Source organism: Hyaena hyaena, unplaced genomic scaffold (genome assembly GCF_003009895.1).
Source record: "Hyaena hyaena isolate Hyena2069 unplaced genomic scaffold, ASM300989v1 scaffold_47, whole genome shotgun sequence".
NCBI lineage: Eukaryota > Metazoa > Chordata > Mammalia > Carnivora > Hyaenidae > Hyaena > Hyaena hyaena.
The window spans coordinates 4,153,651-4,168,779 of record NW_024080679.1 but is presented as its reverse complement, the minus strand read 5'-3'; the positions used below and the strand labels follow the sequence as shown (position 1 = coordinate 4,168,779).

The 15,129-nt window shown below is 39.3% G+C and overlaps 1 protein-coding gene across 1 annotated transcript in view; it reads left to right on the top strand.

Moving 5' to 3' along the window:
• Window positions 1–15,129, top strand: part of ONECUT2 (one cut homeobox 2) — a 45,242-nt gene that overhangs the window by 16,653 nt on the left and 13,460 nt on the right. The gene's annotated exons all lie outside the window — the stretch shown is intronic.

Sequence of the window (15,129 nt, the reverse complement as noted above, 5' to 3'; positions counted from 1 at the left end):
TTTTTAACCCTTCATTTTACTGGATTTCAAAGATTTAAGTGGGTAAATCCTCATTTACCATTACAATATCCATATAGGACTGAGTGAAAAGAGATTTTATTGTTATCTCAGCTTTAGTGAGAAATTAAAAGGAAGATAATTTGCTATATATCTTATGTGGAACTCATTTATTGCCTTGAGATGTTTTATCTTTTTTACAGCGATATTTTGACTTTCATATTACATGAGTAACAAAGAAGACCAAACATATATAAGCTGAATTTAGTGTTAAAATTAAAACATTCTAGACTTTTGTTTCTGATGACTTTAATTGAATGCATTGCTGCGCTGCATGAATATTAGGGATTCTCAGTAAGCAGTTGACATAAGTGACTATCATTCATGTGCCTTGCCTAACCCAACCAAATTTCCATGGACACAGAGGCAGAAATAGGCAGGTTGGGCAGAGCAAGAGGCAGCTATGGAACCTGTCTGAAGACCTCCCAGTAGGGGCCAACCTCTTCCCTGGCTGGAACACCATGGCCTGGCACCAAAGACCACACACTGCCCTTTTATTTCTTCTGCCTGGTGCCTCAGTCTCCTCTCCTGCCATCCTGCCGAAGGAATTAGGTTTGACCCAGAGGAATCAGAACTGAGCTCACCCCTCCCTGACCAATTTTCCACCAAGAGCTTTGGGCTCAGCCTTCTATAGGCAGATTCTGGAAATTCAATTAAGAAGAACAGAGTGGAGAGTAGGTAGGTGATTGCATTGGAGGGGAAAGGGAGGACAATCAACAGGAAAACTAGGTGGGCTTTTCTGCTATAACCCATGCCAACTGAGGAGCCCAAGTGCCCTGCCTTCGTAGAGCTCTGAAATTCCCTGGGATAGGCATATCTATCTGAGGTTGGGTAGGAGCCTCAAGCTAAGGAAAGTGGGAGTTGATGGCAGGTCCTGAGAACTGTGTCTGTACTACCCAGATCCTTCTCTCCCGAGCTATTGGGAAGGGGTTGGAAGCACCAAAAATTCCTTTTCTCCACACCTTCACCCAGCTGATCTTACAGAGGTAGTAGCAAGTTAGTACAGTAGAAACAATGGTCTTTGCTTTGGAGCCAGACAGGCTTGAGTGTTAATTCTAAATCTGCCATTTTCTAGCTCTAACCTAACTGCTCAGAGTCTCAGAGCAGTTATAAAATGGAAATAATGTCTACCTTGGAGAGCAGATGTAAGTATCAGGGATGATCTGTGTAAAGTAGCTGTCAAGTAATAGGCTGATGGACCGTCTTTAGGACTTCCCCACAGAAACACTTAGAGTGGTGACCTGAGGGACAAGATGACTTTGGATGTTGGAGAGGGGTTGCGAAGGGATTTTATTGAAATTCTATTATATGCTATGTATCATTTACCTACTGCCATTACAGTGCCAAGTAACAAACCATCCCCCAAACTCATGGCATTCAACAATAAACATTTTTTTTTTTCTCACAAATGTGTGTGGAATTCAGTTGATCTAGGCTGGCCTCTGCTAGGCTTCCTCATGCATCTGTGGTTCAGCTGACTTGATCTGTGTCTATGGGTGGCTCTGCTCCACATGTCTCCCATCCTTTTCTGGGACCACTATAGTGGCCTGAGCTTGTCCTTCACATAACAGTGCCAAAGGGGAGAACACAAGCAATAACATACTCTGCAATATATGTTGGTGAAAGCAAGTCACATGGCTGAGCCCAGAGACAGAGTGGGAGGGTGCTACAAGGTTACTTGGCAAGGAACATAGGTACAAGGAAGGGTGAATTGGAACTTTTTCTTTTCTTTTCTTTCCTTTTCTTTCTTTTCTTGTTTTTCCCTTTTTTCTTTCTCTCTCTCTCTTTTCTTTTTTTTTTTTTGCAATTTATGTGATATATATTTTAGCTCTCTTTTAATTTTGTAGGAAGCCATTTCTATGGTAGGGATAGGACAGGATAAGAAATTTGACAACAAATAGAAAATAAATGTGGAAGTATTTCAATTTACTTTGTTATTTTATACTTTCTACAAGTAACAAATGTACGACCAACTTGATGGGAGCCATATTTCTTTGTACTATGTCTTTCAATGGACATGCGTGACCTGCTTTTCTAGATCCTAGCAGTTAGGCCTCCTGAGCTTTGATTTCCTTCTTCTTCCCTTTAGCACTAGTACAGGGCTTAACATGTAGTTGGCACTCAATAAATACAGAATGCAAATGATCCTCAGGGTCACACAGCTCTAGTGTCCAACTAGATCCCCTCTTGCTGACCACATACAGCTCTCCACGCATTTTAAAAAAGGTTTTATTTTCAATTTTTCTATTTTTCCCCACCGAAATAATCACCAAATATCCGATGCCTACAGAAGTTAAGACATTCAGTTCAGATCTGCTATTCTATGCCAACAAAATCCTAACAATGCAAATACTTCGCTTAGAGTTTGCTAATGAAGACAGAAGCAATTTGGAGATGATATCAGAAAGGTCAAAAGATTTACTCATTTGTGACTCTGAGAGTATTTAAAGTTTGTTTCTGTTTGTTTGTTTTTAACCTTAGGTTCTATATCTGGGGCATTATTTTTTAAATCATAAGCAGCGTTAAAAATACCTGATAGTTTTGTCCTGATTCTTAATGTGGGTGTTAAGAGATGCCTTCCATTAGTGAGTATGCCCCAGATAATGTGTTTATTTGCATCTTCCTTCTTCTCTGCCTGTCCCCTAATGGTCTGGTACACAGAAGGCTACTTGAGCTGATTTATATGGATCTCAGTTGCTCTCATTTGTGCATACTTAATTCAGAGAGGCGATCCCATTGATTTCTGAGTCCCACTTTTCAAGACATTGTACTTACATAGATATCTCAGCTGCTCTAACTACATTGTCTGAAAAGGAAAACATTTTAAACCTTTGGAAGCAATTTTGACGGACATTTCATTGTGTTCTATATTACTTACCTAATTAAATTTCCTTCACATCAAGATCTGTTTAAAATTAAATTGAGAAATATTTTTGAGTTCCATTGGGCGGATAACTTTGTTTGGCTGGATTTGTTCTGCGTATATATGAAATGGCATCCTATGAATCAATACCCAGCGCTTAGACTTCCCATAGATGTGAAGAAATGACACCCTTAGTAGGCAAATGTAGTCTCCTATTATTATAACAAGCTGTCCCTGGTTACTGAACTTGTTTGCCCTGTAATTCCAAAAAGTGCTTGCAGTTTTGTGCCTGCGGTTTGGGCAGGCTGATTTATTCAGATGCTAAGCATTGTGAACAAAATTCGTAACTTATTCCATGGATTAGCTGGAGTCCCGGGACTCCTATATATAAGCTCACAGCACAGCTCAAGGCAGCTAGCTTCGTCGGGGCATGCAATCTTATTTGCCTAGCCAAGAGGGTAGAATTCCAGATTGGGTTTGAAAGCAAAAAGGATGAGTTGTCTGAGGGTTAATCCCCAGTGGAAGAGGTGTGATTCTCAATGTTTTGTATCTTTGGAAGCAAGACAGGAGGAAGGCATTATCTCTCAGCTCCACCCACTCTGCTACTGAAGACAAAAACAGACCCTCCTCATCTTTTATCCTAGCTCTGAGACAGCCATTCCATTAAATTCTATGGCAAAGGCCCCTGTGGTAATAAAGCTGTAATTGGAGAGCTGGGACTCCAAGGTATTGCTTTAATATTTTTAAAAATCATCCCAAAGAACTGCTTTTTCTTGCACTGTTATTTAGCCTTTCAGCATTTCAGAATTCATTAGAATCTTCAAGGTCTTCAAGGTTTTTCCTTAACGGGCTGCTATAAGAAAATATTGCCAACTGGGTAGTTTATAAACAACAGAAACTTACTGCTCATGGTTCTAGGGGCTGGAAATCTGAGACCAGGGCACCAGGAAGTTTGGCTGAGGACCCTCTTCTGTGTTGTAGACATCTCACTGTGTGTGTCCTCGCGTGGAGACAGACTAGGGCTCTCCCTGCAGCCTCTTTCATAAAGGCGCTAACCCCACTGGTGAGGGCTCCTTCTTCATGTTGTATCACCTCCCAAAGGTGATTTAACACTACAAATACCATCACCTTTGAGGGTAAGGATTTCAACATATGAATTTTGGGGTCACACAGATTCAGCACATAGCAATCTCTGTGCCTCAGATTATAGGTATATCATTAAGGTACTATGGGCCTTAAATGAGCTAATGCATACAGATGCTTAGTACAATTGGTACATCACGAATGCTTGCTAACTTAACTGCTATCATTGTTATTACTGTTGATTAATATTACCTTTTGTCAGTTCTCTGTGTATTAGCAGGAGATTTGACCCAAGGGACCAACTCTCTTAATTTTTATACATTAAGAATATTGCTTGGTGTTGTCATCGAGAGCATGAGCTCTGGGGTTAGACAGATCTCATTTGTGTCCCAGCTACACCACCTACTATTTAGCTATGTGACTTCAAGCGAGTGATTGGCTTTAGAGCGATTCCGTTACTTTCTCTGTATAATGGGGGTAAGGTTGCTGTCTGACATCACCTAATCGGTGTGCAGATTAAATGAGATACCACCACAAACTCCTAACTCCTCTTTCCTCCATACCACAGATGACACCCACTTCACGTGAACACATCTGTTCTTCCGCATAATGTACGCATCATTTTCACTGGTGGAATTTATGATGACAGAGAGTGCCAGATACCACACTGGTCTCAGAATGTACTCCTTTCAAACTGGTCAGACCTGCCCTGGTGTTATTTACTCCTACCCCGCCCTGTGCCACTGTGTCCTTTAAGACTCAACAGTTATGGATATTCTGCTAAGGTCATGCTTAAAACATGGAAGTCTACTTTGTATGTAAGTAGCTCCTGACTGAATCCTCACTAACTTATATCGGGATAAAGATTGTTTTGGCGTGGTACGTGTTGAGCAGAAAGTCTAGATTCGCTAGAATTTACAATTTTACATGTAAAAATTGCAGCTCAGCCAACAGGGCTCTGGCTTGTCTTTATGCTCATAGTGATCACAGGTTTGGGGTTCATATCAGAAAGTTAGTTTCTCAGACATCCTGGTGGTTATGAGGCTAGAGTTCTGAGAATGGTTTCCCTGTTGGCATCTTTTCTGGTTTCAGTGTGTCTGGACCCTGCCTCTTTATCATATTCCCCAAACCTGTTTCTCATGCATTACCATGGGCTCCCCATAACTCCCTGAATGGCTTCTGTTTTGGTTCACACCATCATCTATACTCAAAAAGCCAGGAGCATTAACAAGAAAAAAGAAAGAAAGGTAGGAAGGGAAAGAGGGAGGGAGGAAGGAGAGAAAGGGAAGGGAAGGGGAGGGGAGGGGAGGGGAGGGAAGGGAAAATAAAAGAAAACCCACAGACACCATGCTGTTGCTTTTTCTGAAGTAGCAACTTTTTTTGCTAATAAAAGATTTTGAAGGTATGGGCCTCTGAATTCTCAACACACAAGTCTATTTAAACAGTCTCTAGAATCCTTTCCTGACCCCAAATTACTCCCATGCATTAATTGTCCTAGTGGTTTCATGGCCACATTATTTCATATTCATTAGTGTTTTCATGAAAAATTATAACACTAATTAGAGGAGCTTCCAGTTAATTCACTTGGTGATTCATTTTCTCTCCCTCTTGGTGTTCTGTGTGTGGTCATCTTGGAGAAAGCATCCAAGGGGTAATTGCAGCTCTATTCCCTGAGTGATCGCTTAATGCCATTAGTTCTGATCCACAGGCGTATCTTGGGCGGCTCTGATGGGGTCTAGTTACAGCTGCACCCAGGGCCTGCCCTTGGATCCAGGGAGGGAGGGAAGGCTGCAGGGAGGACAGGTGTTCTGGAGGGGAGGGACGGGTTTAAGGACGATGAAGTGGGAGCAGAGCTTCTTGGTGAGAGTGAGCATCACTTTAACGTCTTCTGGAACTTGGGGTAAGGACAGGGTAGTGCTAAGAGAAATCTGCCTTGAGAAGCTGCGTTTGGAAGAGAGTAAGGCAAGCACATTCTCTTCAGTTCTTGCAGATGTGTGGACAGGCCCCGGCTACACTCTGGAAGCCTGCTTCCTGCTCAGACTTCTGATGCCAGTTCTTCTCATTAAAAGTTTATTTGACCTCACACTCATTAGGATGGCAGCTATCAAAAAACCCCAGAAAAGAATAAGCATTAGATGCGAAGAAATTGGAAACCTTGTGCGCTGTTGATAGGAATGTAAAATGAGGCCACCTCTATGAAAAGAATACCTTTTAATCAGTACCTTAAAAAATTAAAAATAAAATCACCATATGATCCAGCAATACCACTTCTGGGTACATAACCCAAAGAATGGAAGGCAGGGTCTTCAGAGGTTTGTACACCCATGTTCATGACAGCATCGTTCATAATAGTCCAAAGGTGGATACAACCAAATGTCCATCGACGAATGAATAAACGAGATATAGTGTGTACATAAGATGGCATATTACTCAGCCTTAAAAAGGAGGGAAATTCTGACATATGCTACAACATGGATGAACCTTGAGGACATTATACTAAGTGTAATAAGCCAGGCACAAAAAACCAGACACTGTGTGATTTCACTTATCTGAGGCGTCTAGAGTAGTCAGTTTCATAAAACAGTAGGAGAAACGGTAGTTGCCGGGGGCCAGGAAAGGAGCAATGAGAACTTGTTGTTTTCTAGATTCAGGGTTTCCCGTCTTAGAAGATGAAAATGTTTTGGCAATTGGTTGGACTATAATGTGAATACATTGGACAGCACAGAACTGCACACTTAAAAGTGGTTAAGATGGTAAATTTTATGTTATGTGTACTTTAGCACAGTTTTTTAAATGTTTGGTTTTGAAGGAGAAAGAGAGACTGAGCGTGAGTGGGGGGAGGGGCAGAGAGAGAGAGGGAAACACAGAAGCCAAAGCAGGCTCCAGGCTCTGAGCTGTCAGCACAGAGCCCAATGCGAGGCTTCAATGAACCCATAAGCCAAGAGATCATGACCTAAACCAAAGCTGGATGCTCAACCGACTGAGACACCCAGGTGCCCCAAGCTAACTTTTTTAAAAGATTATTTGCCATTTATATTGTAATACTTAATCTTAAAAATTAGAAAATAGAAAAAATAGAAAAACAAAAATGTTCTGCCACTCAAAGACAGCCATATTAATACTTTGCTTTTATTAAATTTATTTTCTAATTATTTAGGTAATGCATTAAAATATTCTTCTTGTACAGGGAGCCTGGGTGGCTCAGTTAGTTAAGCATCTGACTTGGTTTTCACTCAGATCACGATCTCATGGTTGGTGAGATTGAGGCCTGCGTCAGGCTCTACACCCACAGTGTGAAGCCTTGTGATTCTGTCTCCGTCACTCTCTGTCCCTCCCCTGGTCATGCTCTTTCTCTCTCAAAATAAATAAACATTAAAAATAAATAAATAAAAATAAAACTTTCGCCTTACAAAGACTAAAACTTTAATGATCAGGATGAAGTCTCCTTTGCCCACGTCCCGTAATCCCAGTCTCTATCACTTCCCAGTAGTGACACTCCTACGGCTTCAATGCTGTCTGCCAATCCAGGTGCTTCCGATGCATTTATTTACCTATATATGTACTCACAGAAGTGTTTATCTCAGAGGCCTTGTTGTACCTTAACACGAGTGCCTCATTCTGAAGCTTGTTGCTTTCTTTCAGTGGTAAGTCCACCCAGTTTCTCTGTATAACTGAGATTCACCCAACCCGGACTTGCTGCGTTGTATCCCATGGCACGGTTGTTTGCATTTCGTTAGCCATTCCTGTACAGATGGACTGTTGGCCTGTTTATCCTGTTTTGCTATTGGCCGTATTTGCTCAGCAATGTTGGGTGAATAGCCTTGTACACGCCTCCCTGCCTATGTGAGCGAATGCTCCTTGGGGGAGACACTGAGAAGTGGGTTGCTGGGTTGTAGAGAAGCACATATTTGAATTTTTATAGATATTACCAAACTCAGCAATGTGGGAAAGCACCTATTTCCCCCACATTTGCCAGTAGTTAATATATTATCCACATCACCTTTATTTATTTTTTGCATAGTTGAAGGGTTAAAAAATTTTTGTGGTTGTTTTAATTTACATTTTCTTGATTTCTAGTGAGCCTGAATATATTCATAGACCTACTGGTTATATGTATTTCCTTTTCTGAGAATGTTATGTTCATATCCTTTGCTTTTTTTTCTGATTTCTCTTTCTTTCTTTCTTTCTTTCTTTCTTTCTTTCTTTCTTTCTTTCTTTCTTTCTTTCTTTGTACTTCTTTGATTCTGTATGCTGATAATCCTTTCTTGTATATACTGCAGACATTTTCTCCCTTGCTTTTTTTTTTTTTGAAACTTAATAAGGTTTCTTTTAACTTCCATGCAAATTAGTCCTTTTGTTTTTTACTTTATGTGTTTGGCTTCTTGGGTAATTTTTAAACATTAGCTGTTTATTCTTTGAAGACTTTATTTTTTCTACAACACTTTGAGGTTTACAGCATAATGAAGAGGAAGTTACAGAGGTTTCCCATATACCTCCTGCCTCACACATGTGTAGCCTCCCCCATTACCAACATTGCTCACAAGAATGGGACATTTTTGTTTACTAAGAAGCAATATTGACATATCAGATTCCCCCAAGTTCATAGCTTACCTTAGTGTTCACTCTTGGTGGTATACCTTCTATGGGTTTGGACAAATGTATAATGACATGTATCCATTATTATCTTACAGAGTATTTTCACTGCCCTAAAAATCCTCTCTGCTCGGCCTCTTTATCTCTTTCCCTTCTCCCCCCAGGCAATCATTGATCTTTGTATTGTCTCCATAGTTTTGCCTTTCTCAGAATGTCATATAGTTTGAGTTATATAGTATGTAGTCTTTTCAGATTGGCTTCTTTCACTTAGTAATATGCATTTAAGGTTTCTCCATGTCTTTGCATGTCTTGCTAGCTCATTTCTTTTTAATGCTGAATAATAAATATTCCATTGCCTAGATCTACCACAGCTTACTTATCCGTTCATCTGCGAAAGAACATCTTGGTCACTTCTGAGTTTGGGCAGTTAGGAATTAAACTACCCTAAGTATCTATGTATAAGTATTTGTGTGGACATAGTTGTCATTTCCTTTGGGTAAATACCAAGGAGAATTTCAATCTCTGGATCATATGTTAAGAATATGTTTAGTTTTGTGAGAAAGTGCTGAATTGTCTTCCAAAGGAACGACTGCTTTGCATTCCTACTATAGCAATGTATGAGAGCTGCTTTTGCTCCACACCCTCGCCAGCGTGTGAAGTCAGTGTTCTGGACTGACATTAGAATTTTGGTCTTCCTAGGGGCGCCTGGGTGGCTTAGTCGGTTAAGCATCCGACTTTCGCTTAGGTCATGATCTCGCGGTTCGTGGGTTCGAGCCCCGCGTCGGGCTCTGTGCTGACTGCCAGCTCAGAGCCTGGAGCCTGTTTCAGTCTGTGACTCCCTCTCTCTCTGACCCTCCCCTGCTCACGCTGTCTCTCTCTCTCTCTCCTAGAAATAAATAAAACATTAAAAAAAAAAATTAAAAAAAAAAAAAGAATTTTGGTCTTTCTAATGGGTATGTAATGGTATCAGATTATTGTTTTAATTTGCATATTTCCCTGCTGACATATGGGGCGTTTTTGCATATGCTTATTTGTCATTTGCCATCTGTATATCTTCTTTGGTGAAGTATCTGTTAAGGTCATTGGCCCATTTTTTAATTGAGATGTTTGTTTTCTTATTGTTGAGGGTTTTCCCCCCCTTATTGTTGAGTTTTAAGTGTTCTTTGTATACTTTGGATAATAATTATTTATGAGGTTTGTCTTTTGCAGACATTTTCTCTGAATTTGTGGCTTGTCTTCTAATTCTCTTGATACTATCTTTTGCACAGCAGGGTTTTTAAATTTTCATGAAGTCCAGCTTACCACCTGTTTCTTTCTTGGATCGTGTCTTTGGTGTTTCTCCAAAAAGGCATCTCCACATCCAAGATTGTCCAGGTTTTCTCCTTGTTATCTTCTAGTTTTATAGCTTTGCATTTTACATCTAGGCCTCTGACTCATTTTGACTTAATTTTTGTGGAGTCCAGATTTATTTATTTATTTATTTATTTATTTATTTATTTATTTTACATGTGGATGTCCAGATGTTCCAGCCCATTTGTTGAACAGACTATCTTAGCTCCATTGTATCACCTGACTATATTTATGGGGGTCCTTTGTGGGCTCTCTATTCTGTTCCACTGATCTACTTGTCATTCTTTCACTGTCCGGGCTACTGTAGCCTTATAGTAAGTCTTGAGGTCATGTAGTGTCAGTTCTCCAACTTTGTTCTCTTTCAAAATGGTGTTGGCCTTCTGGCTCTCTCCATATAAACTTTAGAATCAGTTTGTCGATATCCATAAAATAAGATGTTGGGATATTGATTGGGACTACATTGAATATATAGATCAAGTTGGGAAGAATTGACATCTTGACAGTATTGAGTCCTCCTATCCATGAACATGAAATATCTGTCCATTTATTCAGTTCTTTGATTTTGTTCATCAGTTTGTGCTTTTTCTCATAGATCTTATATATTTCTTTAGATTTATACCTAAGTATTTCATTTTTTTAGATGTTAATGTAAATGATATTATGTTCTTAATTTCAAATTCCACTTACTCATTGCTGGTATGTGGGAAAGCAGTTGACTTTTGTATATTAATCTGCATCCTCCAACCTTATTCTACCTGCTTATTAGTTCCAGGAGTTTTTGTTTTGGGGGCACGCTTTTTGTTTTTCATTTTCAATTCTTTTGGATTTTCTACATAGATGAATGTGTTCTCTGTAAACAAAGTTTTATGTCTTCCTTCTCAGTCTGTATACCTTTTACTTCCTTTTCTTGCCTTATTGCATTAGCAAGCACTTCCAGTGCAATGTTGAAAGGGAGTGGTGCGGGGCCCCTGGGTGGCTCACTTGTTAAGCATACAGCTTCGGTTCAGGTCATGATCTCATGGTTCGTGAGTTTGAACCCCACATTGGGCTCACTGTTGCCAGCGTGGAGCCTGCTTCAGATCCTCTCTCCCACCCCACCCCCACCTCTCTCTCAAAAATGGATAAACATTAAAAAAAATAATAAAAGGGAGGTGGTGGTGGTGAGAGGAGCCCACTTGCACTGTTTCTTGCCTTGTACCTGACCTTAGTGGGAAAGCAAGTTTCTTACCATTAAGTATGCTGTTAGCTTTAATCTGTTCTTTCATTTGTCAAGAATTTGTTTTTGTAAGTGATGTGAGGTTGGGATTTATTTTTTTCCCTCAAATTGATAACTACTTGATCCAACACTAGTTTCTAAACAATTCATCCCTTTCTTAGGATTTGAAATGCAGTATTTTCTTAATCGTGTATTAAATTCACTTATATATGTGAGTCTGTTTCTGAACTCCATTCTGTTCTATTGATCTATTAATTCTCATGTCAACATCACACTATTTAAATTATTTAATGTCTTGAGGTCTGGTGAAGCATGTTTTACCTTCTCATCTTTTGTTTCTGAATTTTCTTAGCTTTTCTTGCACTTTTATTCTTCCATAGGAATTATAGAGTGAGCTTGAATTTATATATTATTTTGACCTTTCAATTTTATAGGGGATACAGTTCGCTTAGCCAAATTTTTGTGTATATTTTCATTAAGAAAAGTTTTAGCTTTGGTTTTTCTATTTTTTGCTAAATAGTTGTTATTCCTAAGTACTTGTGTTATTGTGAATTTTTTTTCTGTTGCCTTTTCTAATAGTTTACTTCTGGTTTAAAGAAAAGCTATAGCTTTTTAAAATGTTTTATTATAGGGGCACCTGGGTGGCTCAGTTATTTAAGCATCCAACTCTTTGATTTCGATTCAGGACATGATCTTGTGATTCATGGGATCCCATGTCAGGCTCTACGCTGACAATGTGGAGCTTGCTTGAGATTCTCTCTCTCCTCTCTCTGCCCCTCCATCACATACTCTCTCTCTCTCTCAAAGTAAATACATAAACATTTAAAAAAAATGAAAATGAAAACAAAATAAAATGTATCACTATAAAATAAAACATATATACAGGGAGTGTATGAAAAATAAATGGATCACTTAATGAGTTACTGTAAAGCAAATTGAATATTGTCAGCTCTACAAAAGTCCTCTGTTATTCCCTTTCCTTGTCAAAATCCTGTCCCTCAATCATAATATTTAAGTAACAACCTGCCTTTTATGATAATTATCTCTTGGCCTCATTTTATAGTTCTTAACACTCAAGTATGTATCCCTAACAGCTAGTTTTGCCAGGTCTTTAAACTTCATATCAATAAATTCACTCGGTATGTATATCTTTGTGTCTGGCTTCTTTTATTCAACATTCTCTTCACTTTGTTACATGTAGTAAGAGGAGAAGGTGTTCTTTCTTCTTCATAGCTGTGTTGTATTCCATTAAATTAATATGCCATAATTTATCCATTCTCCTGTTGGTGGATTGAAACCACCACTTGGATTTTTTCTAGTTTTAGTACAGACAGCTGCTCTGAACTTTTTCGGGCATGTATCCTAATGTACATGGCATATATTTCTGTAAGGGGTTCTTCATTTGGGTTCCCCTAGAAGCAGACTCTGAAACAAGGATTCTAGTACAGGTCATTTATTTGAAAGGTGATCCCAGGAAGCACTGGTAGAGGAGTGGAGAAGTAAGGCCAAGAAGGGAAGAAACACAGGAAGTGCTCTTTTATCAAGGACTTTCCATAGCAGGTAAGTAGGGCTTAATCCTATCGAGCCACTCTCTGTGTGTTCATAGAAAACATGCCTCAGGGTGTTGGGGTATTTATCTGGCAAAACTCCTCATTCACTGATTGGGAGAAGCTTTGGGGAGGGGGTCATTAATTCCCCAGCCTTTCTGGCATGACCTGCATATGGACATAGCAGTGTCTGGCAACGAGAGAAAGCCATTTGGCAAAGAGATAGAGGTGCTGGCAATTGGGGGTTGGGCTGGCATGCACTGCAGTGGTGACAGCCAACAGATTGTGCCGGCACACGATAGTGTCTGCAACAAGTCAGTCTGTCTAGGGGCAGAATTTCTGGGTCATAGGGCATGCATATATTCAACTTTATCAGACACTGCCAAATGTTTCCTAAACCACTGTACCAATTTACACTCCCCCAACAGCATGGGAGAGTTCTCCTATCCTTGCCAGCCCTTGATATTGAGAGACTTACAATTAAGCCATTTTGGTGAATGTGTAACATTGTTTTTAATTTGTAATTTCTAGATGACTAGTAATTGTGTCTTTTTAATATTTTTTAAGTTTGTTTTTGAGAGAGAGAGAGAGAGAGACTGCGCATGCACTCACAAGTGAGAGGGGGAGGGACAAAGAGAGAGGGAGAGAGAGAATCCCAAGCAGGTTCCACACTGTCAGCACAGAACCTGACACGGACCATGAGATCATGACCTGAGCTGAAATCAAGAGTCAGGCACTTAGCCAACTGAGCCACCTAGGCGTCCCTAATTGTGTCTTTTTATATAATTACTGGAAATTTGGTCTTCTTCCATGAGTGTCTGTTCAAGTCTTTGCCTGTTTTCATGTTGGGATGTCTGACTTAACGGATTTCTCTTTTTTTTTTTTTAATTTATTATTATTATTTTTTTAATGTTTTTATTTCTAGGAGAGAAAGAGAGACAGCATGAGCAGGGGAGGGTCAGAGAGAGAGGGAACTAGGAGAGAGAGAGAGAGAGAGAGAGAGAGAGAGAGACTGAAACAGGCTCCAGGCTCTGAGCTGGCAGTCAGCACAGAGCCCGACTCGGGGCTCGAACCCACGAACTGCGAGATCATGACCTAAGCGAAAGTCGGACGCTTAACCGACTAAGCCACCCAGGCACCCCTGACTTAACGGATTTCTAAGAGATTTTACATATTATGGATTCAGGCCCTTTGTCTATCATATGTGTTGCAGATATCTATGGCTCTCCTTTTACTCTCCCTTTCTCCCTTTTTTTTTCCTTTTACTCTCTTGTGTCTTTTGATCTACAGAAATTCTTAATTTTAATATGCTTCTATTCGTAAATCTTGTTTCTTTGAGTCTTAAGAACTCTTTCATGTGATTGTAAAGATACAACCCTGTATTACTTTTATAAACTTTATTGGTTTGCCATTAACATGAATGTCTATGATCCACACAGAACTTATTTTTGGTGTATAACAGGAAGGTAGAGGTGAAGAATTGAGCCCTGCCCCAATGCCTATCCGGTTACCCCAGCTCCATTATTAGAAAGAAAACACTTTCTTAATTTTCTTCAGTGCCATTGTCATTAAATGGCCCTTGTTATTAAATGAAGTGTCATTAAATCTTGTTATTAAATGAAGTGTCCGTGTGTGTGGTTCTGTTTGTGGGCTTTCTGTTCTGTTCCACTCATCTAGTTCTGTACCCTTATCCCAGTACTGAACCATGGTAGTCTTATTAAAGTCTTGATGGTTGATTCGGCGAGTCCTCCTGTCTTTTTCTTTTTATCAAGAATAGCTTGACTATTCTTTGATATTTTGCATTCTCCTAAAGATTTTAGAATCAGCTTGTCAAATCCCCAGAAAAGCTGAAAAGGCAAGAAAGAAGAAAAAGAATGACGGAGAGAAATCTGCATTCTCCTAAAGATTTTAGAATCAGCTTGTCAAATCCCCAAAAAAGCTGAAAAGGCAAGAAAGAAGAAAAAGAATGACGGAGAGAAATCTGTTGGGATTTTCATTAGAGATTTGATTGGATCTATACATCAACATGAGAGAATTGAACTCTTAAATATTGAGTCTTCCAATCACTTTATTTAGATATTCTTTAATTTCTCTAACAAAGTATATAGCTTCCTCTGTCAAAATATTGCTACCTATTTTTTAAATTTATTTCTGTATGTTTGATGTTTTGATCCTATTATAAGTGGTATCTTTTTCCTCTTCTGTTTGTTGGGTTATATAGGATTTTTGTCTATTGATATTGAGTCTAGGAACCTTGCTGAATTCTCATATTAATTCTAATAGTTTAATCTGTTTATTATCTTGGATTTTCTATGTATACGTAATCAATGTTGGTTTTTATATGTTCATCTTGTAACTGAGCACCTTCCTGAATTTTCTTACTGGTTCTAGTAATTTGAGTATTGAGGTTTTTGGGTTTT